This window comes from Neodiprion lecontei, chromosome 3 (assembly GCF_021901455.1).
Source record: "Neodiprion lecontei isolate iyNeoLeco1 chromosome 3, iyNeoLeco1.1, whole genome shotgun sequence".
In the NCBI taxonomy this organism is placed as follows: domain Eukaryota; kingdom Metazoa; phylum Arthropoda; class Insecta; order Hymenoptera; family Diprionidae; genus Neodiprion; species Neodiprion lecontei.
In genome coordinates, this window is record NC_060262.1 from 14,786,478 (window position 1) to 14,801,789 (window position 15,312).

At 58.5% G+C, this 15,312-nt stretch overlaps 3 non-coding genes across 3 annotated transcripts; all 3 read right to left on the bottom strand.

Annotated features, from left to right (window-relative positions):
- Positions 1-566: 566 nt before the first annotated feature.
- Positions 567-751, bottom strand: LOC124293764. The gene has a single exon (XR_006903634.1). It is a non-coding gene; the product is annotated as a U2 spliceosomal RNA (small nuclear RNA).
- A 6,597-nt stretch (positions 752-7,348) lies between these two features.
- On the bottom strand, positions 7,349-7,533 carry LOC124293765. The gene has a single exon (XR_006903635.1). It is a non-coding gene; the product is annotated as a U2 spliceosomal RNA (small nuclear RNA).
- Positions 7,534-14,122: 6,589 nt separating this feature from the next.
- Positions 14,123-14,317, bottom strand: LOC124293777. Its single transcript, XR_006903646.1, has one exon. It is a non-coding gene; the product is annotated as a U2 spliceosomal RNA (small nuclear RNA).
- Between the last annotated feature and the right edge of the window lie 995 nt (positions 14,318-15,312).

The following is a 15,312-nucleotide window of genomic DNA, read 5'->3' on the forward strand; positions in this document are numbered from 1 at the left end:
GCGCAACCAGACACTGCAACTCACCGTCACAAGGGCACCAACAAGTGTTGGTGCGACGGCTCGCTACAGTGACGGGAACTAGGGGTGGGTTAAAGGATTAACCGGCCTAGTGCCGCGCGAGAACGACGAAGCAAGGTCGCCTCGCAATCGGCACCGTATGGCCGGGGGAAAGAGCGAGAAGAAAGAAAGATAGGCACCACTTACCTCTGACGGGTCCACCCACCGGCGCGATGTCCCGGGGAGTTCCGCCGCACACTCTACGGGGGGACGAAGCGGGGGAGACGCACACACTCGCGGCACAACACTCGCGCACTTAAACTGCGTCCCGATCGCTTCTCGGCGGGATTAAAACTAAATAGCCTAGCTAATAAATAGAATAAATAAATAAATAAATAAAATCCAAAGTGTCAAATGAATAAATATATACAAGTGTATAAATAAAAGTGTATATATAAAACGATAAAAACAAAAAGTCAAAAATAAAAGTCTAAAAATCAATAAATTAAAAATCAGCCTATCCTATCCTACTGATCTTTGGAAGGTGGCGGAGTGCTCTGATATTAATGTCCTAGTGGGCCTGCTCCCTACGGTACTGCAATGCAGGGTTGACCCGCGGCGGAGCCGGAGCAAGCCCCTGACACTCCACCACCTTCCAAAAATCAGATTAATATACTGGCCCCCCAATGGGGAGCGTATCAGATATTAAGCTGATAAGAACAGATTAAGGGCTTTTATTTAAACAAACAATGTTCCCCCGGGCTCACATTGTTTGCCCGGGGGTGATATGTACACAGGTTCCGCCCCTGGCGGTGGCTTAAAAATAAAATATAAAATTGTAATTTATGTAAAACAATAAAAGAATAAAAAAGATAAAAAAGATAAAAGGAACATGCATCTTTGGCTTAAGTAATAAGTATTGCGTTGCATGCACTCTAGGGACCAAGCGTGCAGAAAAAGAAGTTTAAGAAATAGAAATGAGAAGTGCAGTAAATCCCAGAGTGCATGCATCTCATTGAAAACAAAAAGAGAAAACACCTTAGTAAAGAAAAGAACAGTAAAAAAGAAGTAAGTACATAAAAGAAGATAGTGCAAGTCAGAAGTAAAGTAGAAAGAGACAATCAGTAGAAAATGTGGCTAAAATGTATAAAAAAAAAAAAAAAAAAAAAAATTAAAAAATTAAAAAGTAGGGCCCAGCTCCTATTGGCCACCGCCCTTAAATTTGAATGTGATAAAATAGGAAAAGAAAAAGATCAAGAGAGAGAGTATGCAGATGTAAATTAGTATCTAGGACATACATTTAGGAAATATTAAGAAATTGGGACGCAGCCTAGACTTGGCCCGTGAGCGGCGGCCTTTCGCCGTTTGAATTTTCTATTGCATTTGCTCCCGTGCTACCCCCCAGGGGTCCGCTTAACTCAGGCACGCGGTATTGTCGGACGCCCGAGACGTGCTCCACGTAGATGTCGCGTGACCATCGGATGGTCTCCGAGACAATGAGCCGGCGCATCAGCGCTGCATACCGATTGCCGATATGCAGCTGCTTCAGCACCGACTCATTCCTCGGGTCCCATGAGCCGAGGGCGCCGACGACGAACGCAGAGACCGTCACCCGGTAACCGCGCCTTCCGAGCTCATCGGCCAGGGGCTTATATTTCAAAATCTTCCGGCCCCTGGCCTCATCGAACGCTACTCTACGGTTCTCGAAAGGCACGGTCACATCGACGATGACGATGCTCTTTGAGGGCTCGTGCCTGACCACAATGTCAGGTCTGAGAGCCCCCAGTTCCCCGTCGACCCCCTCGACGTGTTGGTTTACCCGGAGCTGCCCCGGCAGGCGGTTCGCCTTCGCTAGGCGGGTGACGATGGCATCATGCCGCAGCTGCCACGCGGCCGAGTGCGGGCGGCAGTGGCAGACCACGTGGGGAAGGGACTCGAGTGCTCCCCCGCAACGCCGGCAACGCTTGTCACCGTCGCCCCAGCGTCGTGCCCCGTTAAGGGGCAGGACGTCCAGGCGCGCGCGGTGGACAAAGCGCCAATCAGCGAAGCGGGTGAAGCTGCCGCCGCGGAGGAAGTGGTTGGAATACCTCGACCACGACGACACCTCGAATACCTTCCCCTGGTCCGGCTTCCTGAGAAGCCTCAGACTGTAGTGCTCCGCCCATGCCGCCCGCAGTCGGCGTACAATTTGGCCTCGTGCTCGCGGTGGCACCACCGTCGTCCGTCCAGCCGAGCCCCGGATCTCCACGGCCAGCTCCCCAAGCTCCGCAGACCATCGCCACTTCAGGCCCAGGGCCTTCGCGCTCCTCCTCGCCGCATTCCGAGCCCTCGACCACAGCGAGGAAGTGTCCCCCCCGTCTCTGGCAAGCCCATCTTCCAGCGAACCGGAAAGATAGGCCGCCAGGTCGTAGCGCGACGGGTCCCGTCCAAGTTTCCTGGACACCGCCCGCCCCAGCGAGCTCCATGCCAACTCCCTGACCACCGCATCAGCCGCGGATAGCATCCGGAAGGCGTGAGCGATGGTCAGGGCGTCGGCAAGGTCAGCCAGAGGAAGCAGTCCGCATCCCCCCCTACTGGGAGGGAGGAAGACCACTTCCGCGCTAGCTCTCTGGGGAAGGTTTAGCCAGGACTTGGCCAGGCGCTTAGCTAGCCTGTCGGCTGCCGTCAGAGGACCCTCCTCCACGTGTGCTCCCCGCAGCGAGAAGTCAAGACGGGGCAATATGAAAGTTGCCACCGTCTCAACCTTCTGCCACGGGGTGAGGAGGGACTCGTCAACGGCTCGGAGGTCGCGTTCCAGCTCCTGAACCGTCACCAGCGGGGTCTGCTTCACCTGGTAGCCAGTCGGGATCCCCAGGTGCAGGTAAGGCTCCCCCTCCGCCAGAGCCGTCATTTCCTGACCCTGGAGGGTGAAGCGGGTGGGAAGAACCCGGCCACCGCGCCCACGCCCCATATGGAGCGTGGCGCACTTTGCGGGGTTGAACCGGAGTCCGATCCCACCCGCCGCAGCCTCCACTGCCTCCAGCAGCGCCTCCATCCCCTCCGGAGTGTCAGATATTAACGCGAGGTCATCGGCGTACGCTAGCAAATTGTGCCGATGGCCGTGTAGCGTGTAACCCGCCGGGTGGGCCGATGCTGCACGCAGCACCGGTTCCAGCGCCAGGTTAAACGCCACAGGGCTCATCGGGCACCCTTGACGCACTCCGGAGCGGATGGTGACGGGGTCCGTGTATCCTTCGGGCGTTCGCACACGGGTGGAGCAGCCGTTATACATTTCCTCTACAATATTCCTAAGCGGCGACGGGACTCCCGCTTCCTCAAAGGCGCGCCAGATCGCCTCGTGGGGGACCGAGCCGAACGCGTTCGACAAGTCCAGCCACGAGACGATCACTTGACGCCCCGACCTGCGAGCGTCGGAAAGGACCTCCTGCAGTACGAAGTTGTGCTCGTAGCACCCCTCGCACGGCAGGAAGCCCTTCTGTTCCGGACTGAGCCGGTTGTTGTAGACGGCCCAGGCAGTAAGCCGGTCAGCCAGTAGCGCGGCGAAGAGTTTGGGCGTGGTGTCACCCAGCGCGAGCGGCCTCCAATTGGACAGGTCATCGCGGTCACCCTTTTTGTGGATGAGAACCGTGTTCGACGACTTCCAGCTGGGGGGGACCGCCTCCAGACGACGGCAGGCGTTAAACGTCGCCGCCAGCAAACGACAATCGGGGTCGGCCTTTCGGAGGTCACGGTAGGTGAGCCCGTCGGGACCCGGCGCAGAATTATTCATACGCCGGAGCCGACGGTCCACCTCTCGCTCCGTGAAAGGCCTAACCAGATCGTCGTTGCTGTTTTCGTCCGGAGGTGTGAGAGGTTCGGCCAGAGGGCGGCCCCCCAGGCTCTCCGCCGGAGCGTACATGTCCTCGAAGTGCTGACGGATCCGCTCCCTTGACACTTCACAGTGCTGGAGCGGGCCCGTCAACACCTCTTGGACAGCGCGCCGACGGTTCGCCCGAAAGAGCCGTTGGATCCTCGTAGCCTCTCTCACTCGATCCCCCCCCGCTGGAAGTGCCCCACGGCGCTCCCCACCGGGGCTCCCGCGATTCCCCGCCCGCCCGGGCCCCCCGCGCGTGGCTTCCCCAGCCCTCCCCCCGCGCCGGCCCCCCGCACGACTGGCCGCCCTCTCCTCCCCCACAGCCCCCGTACTCGTTCCGGTGGTTTGGAGGAACGTGGCGACTCGCGTCGCCAGCTCCTCCAGATCTTCCCAGCTTGCAGCCGCCTCCGCCAGACCGATCAGTTGTTCCCGCTCACGCACCACGCCTTCCTCGTCGACACGATTACCAGCGTGGTGGATCATTGCGGACCGATCGGCCGGCCTCGGCGGCTGCCCCACCGGAGCCGGTGACTGACGGGGTTGGTTGGGCCGTCGTTGGGTCCCCGCAGGCGGACACCCGCGCCCAGAGGTCGCGGGCCTCCCGTCACCTGTGGCTCCTCCTGCCCGTTGTGCTCCGGTCCTCCGGATAGCACCTCCTCTGTTTCCTGTTCGGCTCCGGGGCTCCACATCCGTGGAGCACGTGTCCGGCGTCCCTGACCTAAAAACGGAACCATTATAATCGTTGTTGTTACTGTTGTTATTGTGATTATTATTATTGTTATTATTTCCGCTACCGCGTGTATGCGTGCCTGGCCTCGCATTGACCCTCGGGGCGCAAACACGGGAGCCTCGCCTTGTTCCTGTTGGCGGTCGCGAGCTATTTCTATTATTATTATTATTGTTGTTGTTGTCGGAGCAACTACTACTTGCTGCGTCGCCTGGGGGCTCGAACACGGACGACGACCCCGATGATGATGTTATGGACGGGGCAGGTGAAGACGGCGGGCTCTCCTCGTTGGACGCCGGGGCGGACCCGCGGGGATGTCGTCGGCGGGTCCGCTGGGGGACGACGCTCCACGGTTCCCTCGCCGGTGAGACCGCCCTCGATTCCGCCTCCGCGATGGAGGGGAGGGTCCTTGCCGCACGTGGCAGTGCGGCAGGTGGTCCAGAGATGGTCGTGGTGACCCTCCCCCCTGCGAGGGGCCTTGAGGTGGTGATCGGCCCCCCGCACATCGTCGTCGTCGTCGTCGCCGTCGTCAGTGTGGCAGCCACCGCCGACGTGATCGGCTGTCCGCTTACCGACCCCGCTCTCCGGCTCCTGGTGTTGTGGGCCGGCGGGGCCGGCATCTCCCACGGTGGAGGGCTGCCTCCGGTGGGACCGCCAGGGGGAAGTGATGTGGCCCTGGCGGCCGATCGCAGCCCTCTGCGTGCAGCCGGCACGCCGGACGATGGCTGCGTCGATGCGGTGGTGGCGCCCGCGGTGACGGCGGCGTATGTGGTAGCCGCCGTCCTCATCCTCCCCGGGAGTGTAGATGGTCGTGGGGGGGCTCTTCCGATAGTGGTGGGCCCCGCCGCGTTTGGAGATGGAGTTGCGGCGGGGCGCAGATGTTGTGCCCCCCTTAGTCCCGGGGATGTCCGCAGTGGTCTGGTCGCGGTGCCTCTCCTGGTGGTGGTGGATGTTGGTGGTGGAGTCGGCTCGACCGGCACGCTGGCGGCTCTCCTCCTCCTCGTCAGGGGGCCCTCGTGGATGGAAGGGCGGGCCCCCGGAGAGCCGCGTTGACCCCCGCTGGTCCTCCGCACCCCGTCGTTGGAGAGACGGGGTGCCTCTGGGGTCCTCCTCATTGCCGGCAGCCGACTGGTACTGCACCGCGCTCCAGACCCGATCGTCGTGGCGGGCGCCACAGGTGTTGTGTGGGCGGTCTCGTTGCTCCTCCGTGGGTGGCTGCTGGTCTGCCGCGTCGTCCTCGACGTCCCGCTGGTGGTGGCAGGGCACGTGGTGGTAATTGCCCTGCTGGAGCCCGCCGTCGCCGTCGTCGTCGTTGCTGTCCTCGCCGCCCGTGTCCGACCCACAGGCGCCGCAGCGCTGAAAAAGTTCATAATTGGCCGCTCACGGCCCTCGTCTGCAGTACGCGGCTGCTGCGCCGCGGGTGCTTCAGGCGCACCCCGACTACTCGTTGATGGCGCGGGATGGGCCCGCTCGTGGTGCAGCTTCACCGCCTTGAGGGGATACCCCCCCTCGCCGATGAAGCCACACACACCGCAGCGGAACTTCATCCCGCGCTCTGGATGGTATTTTTTAAGGTGTTTCTTATAGTCGGAGTGCGCCCTAAACGCCCCCACCGTCCATGTCCCCCTACCCCTGCTACCATGATAACAATCTTGGCAGCGGAACTCATCCGGGAACGGGAAGTCCACAAAAACTTCCATCACGCCGCTAAGCGAAGCCGCCGATTCAGCGGTGCCTTAAGAAAAGAAGAAAGAAAAGGGGAGATAGAAAAGGATGGGAATGAAAGAGGGGTTATCCAAGGAGTTGAAAAGAGATAGCGACAGTCGGTATTACCTCTGTTACCTTAAGAGAGAGTCGGTAACAGAGGGGGAGGATAAATTACCGACGGCCCGCAGTACCGACCTATGACTCGCGCCAATCGGTTCGGCTACTGACCGCCGGGGGGGCAGCACCAGCCTGTCGCACCTTTGGCAGGTCAGACGTGTTTCAGTCGTTCCCGACCTCGGGCAACGACAGACGTGGTGGTAGAAGGATCTCGAAGCTGTCGCCGAGGGAATAACTCGCGCTATTTCCTCAGAGAAACTTCGAGACTTACGTTAACTCTGGGCTGTTGGAGCCGGAGAGACCAACCCTCGTGCCGATGCACTCGCAGTCGGTCTTCCAGCAACTACAACCCGTTGAGTTTTAACGCGTTCGGGATGGGAGCGCAACCAGACACTGCAACTCACCGTCACAAGGGCACCAACAAGTGTTGGTGCGACGGCTCGCTACAGTGACGGAAACTAGGGGTGGGGTAAAGGATTAACCGGCCTAGTGCCGCGCGAGAACGACTAAGCAAGGTCGCCTCGCAATCGGCACCGTATGGCCGGGGGAAAGAGCGAGAAGAAAGAAAGATAGGCACCACTTACCTCTGACGGGTCCACCCACCGGCGCGATGTCCCGGGGAGTTCCGCCGCACACTCTACGGGGGGACGAAGCGGGGGAGACGCACACACTCGCGGCACAACACTCGCGCACTTAAACTGCGTCCCGATCGCTTCTCGGCGGGATTAAAACTAAATAGCCTAGCTAATAAATAGAATAAATAAATAAATAAATAAAATCCAAAGTGTCAAATGAATAAATATATACAAGTGTATAAATAAAAGTGTATATATAAAACGATAAAAACAAAAAGTCAAAAATAAAAGTCTAAAAATCAATAAATTAAAAATCAGCCTATCCTACCCTACTGAGTTTTGGAAGGTGGCGGAGTGCTCTGATATTAAATGTCCTAGTGGGCCTGCTCCCTACGGTACTGCAATGCAGGGTTGACCCGCGGCGGAGCCGGAGCAAGCCCCTGACACTCCACCACCTTCCAAAAATCAGATTAATATACTGGCCCCCCAATGGGGAGCGTATCAGATATTAAGCTGATAAGAACAGATTAAGGGCTTTTATTTAAACAAACAATGTTCCCCCGGGCTCACATTGTTTGCCCGGGGGTGATATGTACACAGGTTCCGCCCCTGGCGGTGGCTTAAAAATAAAATATAAAATTGTAATTTATGTAAAACAATAAAAGAATAAAAAAGATAAAAAAGATAAAAGGAACATGCATCTTTGGCTTAAGTAATAAGTATTGCGCTGCATGCACTCCAGGGACCAAGCGTGCAGAAAAAGAAGTTTAAGAAATAGAAATGAGAAGTGCAGTAAATCCCAGAGTGCATGCATCTCATTGAAAACAAAAAGAGAAAACACCTTAGTAAAGAAAAGAACAGTAAAAAAGAAGTAAGTACATAAAAGAAGATAGTGCAAGTCAGAAGTAAAGTAGAAAGAGACAATCAGTAGAAAATGTGGCTAAAATGTATAAAAAAAAAAAAAATTAAAAAATTAAAAAAGTAGGGCCCAGCTCCTATTGGCCACCGCCCTTAAATTTGAATGTGATAAAATAGGAAAAGAAAAAGATCAAGAGAGAGAGTATGCAGATGTAAATTAGTATCTAGGACATACATTTAGGAAATATTAAGAAATTGGGACGCAGCCTAGACTTGGCCCGTGAGCGGCGGCCTTTCGCCGTTTGAATTTTCTATTGCATTTGCTCCCGTGCTACCCCCCAGGGGTCCGCTTAACTCAGGCACGCGGTATTGTCGGACGCCCGAGACGTGCTCCACGTAGATGTCGCGTGACCATCGGATGGTCTCCGAGACAATGAGCCGGCGCATCAGCGCTGCATACCGATTGCCGATATGCAGCTGCTTCAGCACCGACTCATTCCTCGGGTCCCATGAGCCGAGGGCGCCGACGACGAACGCAGAGACCGTCACCCGGTAACCGCGCCTTCCGAGCTCATCGGCCAGGGGCTTATATTTCAAAATCTTCCGGCCCCTGGCCTCATCGAACGCTACTCTACGGTTCTCGAAAGGCACGGTCACATCGACGATGACGATGCTCTTTGAGGGCTCGTGCCTGACCACAATGTCAGGTCTGAGAGCCCCCAGTTCCCCGTCGACCCCCTCGACGTGTTGGTTTACCCGGAGCTGCCCCGGCAGGCGGTTCGCCTTCGCTAGGCGGGCGACGATGGCATCATGCCGCAGCTGCCACGCGGCCGAGTGCGGGCGGCAGTGGCAGACCACGTGGGGAAGGGACTCGAGTGCTCCCCCGCAACGCCGGCAACGCTTGTCACCGTCGCCCCAGCGTCGTGCCCCGTTAAGGGGCAGGACGTCCAGGCGCGCGCGGTGGACAAAGCGCCAATCAGCGAAGCGGGTGAAGCTGCCGCCGCGGAGGAAGTGGTTGGAATACCTCGACCACGACGACACCTCGAATACCTTCCCCTGGTCCGGCTTCCTGAGAAGCCTCAGACTGTAGTGCTCCGCCCATGCCGCCCGCAGTCGGCGTACAATTTGGCCTCGTGCTCGCGGTGGCACCACCGTCGTCCGTCCAGCCGAGCCCCGGATCTCCACGGCCAGCTCCCCAAGCTCCGCAGACCATCGCCACTTCAGGCCCAGGGCCTTCGCGCTCCTCCTCGCCGCATTCCGAGCCCTCGACCACAGCGAGGAAGTGTCCCCCCCGTCTCTGGCAAGCCCATCTTCCAGCGAACCGGAAAGATAGGCCGCCAGGTCGTAGCGCGACGGGTCCCGTCCAAGTTTCCTGGACACCGCCCGCCCCAGCGAGCTCCATGCCAACTCCCTGACCACCGCATCAGCCGCGGATAGCATCCGGAAGGCGTGAGCGATGGTCAGGGCGTCGGCAAGGTCAGCCAGAGGAAGCAGTCCGCATCCCCCCCTACTGGGAGGGAGGAAGACCACTTCCGCGCTAGCTCTCCGGGGAAGGTTTAGCCAGGACTTGGCCAGGCGCTTAGCTAGCCTGTCGGCTGCCGTCAGAGGACCCTTCTCCACGTGTGCTCCCCGCAGCGAGAAGTCAAGACGGGGCAATATGAAAGTTGCCACCGTCTCAACCTTCTGCCACGGGGTGAGGAGGGACTCGTCAACGGCTCGGAGGTCGCGTTCCAGCTCCTGAACCGTCACCAGCGGGGTCTGCTTCACCTGGTAGCCAGTCGGGATCCCCAGGTGCAGGTAAGGCTCCCCCTCCGCCAGAGCCGTCATTTCCTGACCCTGGAGGGTGAAGCGGGTGGGAAGAACCCGGCCACCGCGCCCACGCCCCATATGGAGCGTGGCGCACTTTGCGGGCTTGAACCGGAGTCCGATCCCACCCGCCGCAGCCTCCACTGCCTCCAGCAGCGCCTCCATCCCCTCCGGAGTGTCAGATATTAACGCGAGGTCATCGGCGTACGCTAGCAAATTGTGCCGATGGCCGTGTAGCGTGTAACCCGCCGGGTGGGCCGATGCTGCACGCAGCACCGGTTCCAGCGCCAGGTTAAACGCCACAGGGCTCATCGGGCACCCTTGACGCACTCCGGAGCGGATGGTGACGGGGTCCGTGTATCCTTCGGACGTTCGCACACGGGTGGAGCAGCCGTTATACATTTCCTCTACAATATTCCTAAGCGGCGACGGGACTCCCGCTTCCTCAAAGGCGCGCCAGATCGCCTCGTGGGGGACCGAGCCGAACGCGTTCGACAAGTCCAGCCACGAGACGATCACTTGACGCCCCGACCTGCGAGCGTCGGAAAGGACCTCCTGCAGTACGAAGTTGTGCTCGTAGCACCCCTCGCACGGCAGGAAGCCCTTCTGTTCCGGACTGAGCCGGTTGTTGTAGACGGCCCAGGCAGTAAGCCGGTCAGCCAGTAGCGCGGCGAAGAGTTTGGGCGTGGTGTCACCCAGCGCGAGCGGCCTCCAGTTGGACAGGTCATCGCGGTCACCCTTTTTGTGGATGAGAACCGTGTTCGACGACTTCCAGCTGGGGGGGACCGCCTCCAGACGACGGCAGGCGTTAAACGTCGCCGCCAGCAAACGACAATCGGGGTCGGCCCTTCGGAGGTCACGGTAGGTGAGCCCGTCGGGACCCCGCGCAGAATTATTCATACGCCGGAGCCGACGGTCCACCTCTCGCTCCGTGAAAGGCCTAACCAGATCGTCGTTGCTGTTTTCGTCCGGAGGTGTGAGAGGTTCGGCCAGAGGGCGGCCCCCCAGGCTCTCCGCCGGAGCGTACATGTCCTCGAAGTGCTGACGGATCCGCTCCCTTGACACTTCACAGTGCTGGAGCGGGCCCGTCAACACCTCTTGGACAGCGCGCCGACGGTTCGCCCGAAAGAGCCGTTGGATCCTCGTAGCCTCTCTCACTCGATCCCCCCCCGCTGGAAGTGCCCCACGGCGCTCCCCACCGGGGCTCCCGCGATTCCCCGCCCGCCCGGGCCCCCCGCGCGTGGCTTCCCCAGCCCTCCCTCCGCGCCGGCCCCCCGCACGACCGGCCGCCCTCTCCTCCCCCACAGCCCCCGTACTCGTTCCGGTGGTTTGGAGGAACGTGGCGACTCGCGTCGCCAGCTCCTCCAGATCTTCCCAGCTTGCAGCCGCCTCCGCCAGACCGATCAGTTGTTCCCGCTCACGCACCACGCCTTCCTCGTCGACACGATTACCAGCGTGGTGGATCATTGCGGACCGATCGGCCGGCCTCGGCGGCTGCCCCACCGGAGCCGGTGACTGACGGGGTTGGTTGGGCCGTCGTTGGGTCCTCGCAGGCGGACACCCGCGCCCAGAGGTCGCGGGCCTCCCGTCACCTGTGGCTCCTCCTGCCCGTTGTGCTCCGGTCCTCCGGATAGCACCTCCTCTGTTTCCTGTTCGGCTCCGGGGCTCCACATCCGTGGAGCACGTGTCCGGCGTCCCTGACCTAAAAACGGAACCATTATAATCGTTGTTGTTACTGTTGTTATTGTGATTATTATTGTTGTTATTATTTCCGCTACCGCGTGTATGCGTGCCTGGCCTCGCATTGACCCTCGGGGCGCAAACACGGGAGCCTCGCCTTGTTCCTGTTGGCGGTCGCGAGCTATTTCTATTATTATTATTATTGTTGTTGTTGTCGGAGCAACTACTACTTGCTGCGTCGCCTGGGGGCTCGAACACGGACGACGACCCCGATGATGATGTTATGGACGGGGCAGGTGAAGACGGCGGGCTCTCCTCGTTGGACGCCGGGGCGGACCCGCGGGGATGTCGTCGGCGGGTCCGCTGGGGGACGACGCTCCACGGTTCCCTCGCCGGTGAGACCGCCCTCGATTCCGCCTCCGCGATGGAGGGGAGGGTCCTTGCCGCACGTGGCAGTGCGGCAGGTGGTCCAGAGATGGTCGTGGTGACCCTCCCCCCTGCGAGGGGCCTTGAGGTGGTGATCGGCCCCCCGCACATCGTCGTCGTCGTCGTCGCCGTCGTCAGTGTGGCAGCCACCGCCGACGTGATCGGCTGTCCGCTTACCGACCCCGCTCTCCGGCTCCTGGTGTTGTGGGCCGGCGGGGCCGGCATCTCCCACGGTGGAGGGCTGCCTCCGGTGGGACCGCCAGGGGGAAGTGATGTGGCCCTGGCGGCCGATCGCAGCCCTCTGCGTGCAGCCGGCACGCCGGACGATGGCTGCGTCGATGCGGTGGTGGCGCCCGCGGTGACGGCGGCGTATGTGGTAGCCGCCGTCCTCATCCTCCCCGGGAGTGTAGATGGTCGTGGGGGGGCTCTTCCGATAGTGGTGGGCCCCGCCGCGTTTGGAGATGGAGTTGCGGCGGGGCGCAGATGTTGTGCCCCCCTTAGTCCCGGGGATGTCCGCAGTGGTCTGGTCGCGGTGCCTCTCCTGGTGGTGGTGGATGTTGGTGGTGGAGTCGGCTCGACCGGCACGCTGGCGGCTCTCCTCCTCCTCGTCAGGGGGCCCTCGTGGATGGAAGGGCGGGCCCCCGGAGAGCCGCGTTGACCCCCGCTGGTCCTCCGCACCCCGTCGTTGGAGAGACGGGGTGCCTCTGGGGTCCTCCTCATTGCCGGCAGCCGACTGGTACTGCACCGCGCTCCAGACCCGATCGTCGTGGCGGGCGCCACAGGTGTTGTGTGGGCGGTCTCGTTGCTCCTCCGTGGGTGGCTGCTGGTCTGCCGCGTCGTCCTCGACGTCCCGCTGGTGGTGGCAGGGCACGTGGTGGTAATTGCCCTGCTGGAGCCCGCCGTCGCCGTCGTCGTCGTTGCTGTCCTCGCCGCCCGTGTCCGACCCACAGGCGCCGCAGCGCTGAAAAAGTTCATAATTGGCCGCTCACGGCCCTCGTCTGCAGTACGCGGCTGCTGCGCCGCGGGTGCTTCAGGCGCACCCCGACTACTCGTTGATGGCGCGGGATGGGCCCGCTCGTGGTGCAGCTTCACCGCCTTGAGGGGATACCCCCCCTCGCCGATGAAGCCACACACACCGCAGCGGAACTTCATCCCGCGCTCTGGATGGTATTTTTTAAGGTGTTTCTTATAGTCGGAGTGCGCCCTAAACGCCCCCACCGTCCATGTCCCCCTACCCCTGCTACCATGATAACAATCTTGGCAGCGGAACTCATCCGGGAACGGGAAGTCCACAAAAACTTCCATCACGCCGCTAAGCGAAGCCGCCGATTCAGCGGTGCCTTAAGAAAAGAAGAAAGAAAAGGGGAGATAGAAAAGGATGGGAATGAAAGAGGGGTTATCCAAGGAGTTGAAAAGAGATAGCGACAGTCGGTATTACCTCTGTTACCTTAAGAGAGAGTCGGTAACAGAGGGGGAGGATAAATTACCGACGGCCCGCAGTACCGACCTATGACTCGCGCCAATCGGTTCGGCTACTGACCGCCGGGGGGGCAGCACCAGCCTGTCGCACCTTTGGCAGGTCAGACGTGTTTCAGTCGTTCCCGACCTCGGGCAACGACAGACGTGGTGGTAGAAGGATCTCGAAGCTGTCGCCGAGGGAATAACTCGCGCTATTTCCTCAGAGAAACTTCGAGACTTACGTTAACTCTGGGCTGTTGGAGCCGGAGAGACCAACCCTCGTGCCGATGCACTCGCAGTCGGTCTTCCAGCAACTACAACCCGTTGAGTTTTAACGCGTTCGGGATGGGAGCGCAACCAGACACTGCAACTCACCGTCACAAGGGCACCAACAAGTGTTGGTGCGACGGCTCGCTACAGTGACGGAAACTAGGGGTGGGGTAAAGGATTAACCGGCCTAGTGCCGCGCGAGAACGACTAAGCAAGGTCGCCTCGCAATCGGCACCGTATGGCCGGGGGAAAGAGCGAGAAGAAAGAAAGATAGGCACCACTTACCTCTGACGGGTCCACCCACCGGCGCGATGTCCCGGGGAGTTCCGCCGCACACTCTACGGGGGGACGAAGCGGGGGAGACGCACACACTCGCGGCACAACACTCGCGCACTTAAACTGCGTCCCGATCGCTTCTCGGCGGGATTAAAACTAAATAGCCTAGCTAATAAATAGAATAAATAAATAAATAAATAAAATCCAAAGTGTCAAATGAATAAATATATACAAGTGTATAAATAAAAGTGTATATATAAAACGATAAAAACAAAAAGTCAAAAATAAAAGTCTAAAAATCAATAAATTAAAAATCAGCCTATCCTACCCTACTGAGTTTTGGAAGGTGGCGGAGTGCTCTGATATTAAATGTCCTAGTGGGCCTGCTCCCTACGGTACTGCAATGCAGGGTTGACCCGCGGCGGAGCCGGAGCAAGCCCCTGACACTCCACCACCTTCCAAAAATCAGATTAATATACTGGCCCCCCAATGGGGAGCGTATCAGATATTAAGCTGATAAGAACAGATAATGTTCCCCCGGGCTCACATTGTTTGCCCGGGGGTGATATGTACACAGGTTCCGCCCCTGGCGGTGGCTTAAAAATAAAATATAAAATTGTAATTTATGTAAAACAATAAAAGAATAAAAAAGATAAAAAAGATAAAAGGAACATGCATCTTTGGCTTAAGTAATAAGTATTGCGTTGCATGCACTCTAGGGACCAAGCGTGCAGAAAAAGAAGTTTAAGAAATAGAAATGAGAAGTGCAGTAAATCCCAGAGTGCATGCATCTCATTGAAAACAAAAAGAGAAAACACCTTAGTAAAGAAAAGAACAGTAAAAAAGAAGTAAGTACATAAAAGAAGATAGTGCAAGTCAGAAGTAAAGTAGAAAGAGACAATCAGTAGAAAATGTGGCTAAAATGTATAAAAAAAAAAAAAAAAATTAAAAAATTAAAAAGTAGGGCCCAGCTCCTATTGGCCACCGCCCTTAAATTTGAATGTGATAAAATAGGAAAGGAAAAAGATCAAGAGAGAGAGTATGCAGATGTAAATTAGTATCTAGGACATACATTTAGGAAATATTAAGAAATTGGGACGCAGCCTAGACTTGGCCCGTGAGCGGCGGCCTTTCGCCGTTTGAATTTTCTATTGCATTTGCTCCCGTGCTACCCCCCAGGGGTCCGCTTAACTCAGGCACGCGGTATTGTCGGACGCCCGAGACGTGCTCCACGTAGATGTCGCGTGACCATCGGATGGTCTCCGAGACAATGAGCCGGCGCATCAGCGCTGCATACCGATTGCCGATATGCAGCTGCTTCAGCACCGACTCATTCCTCGGGTCCCATGAGCCGAGGGCGCCGACGACGAACGCAGAGACCGTCACCCGGTAACCGCGCCTTCCGAGCTCATCGGCCAGGGGCTTATATTTCAAAATCTTCCGGCCCCTGGCCTCATCGAACGCTACTCTACGGTTCTCGAAAGGCACGGTCACATCGACGATGACGATGCTCTTTGAGGGCTCGTGCCTGACCACAATGTCAGGTCTGAGAGCCCCCAGTT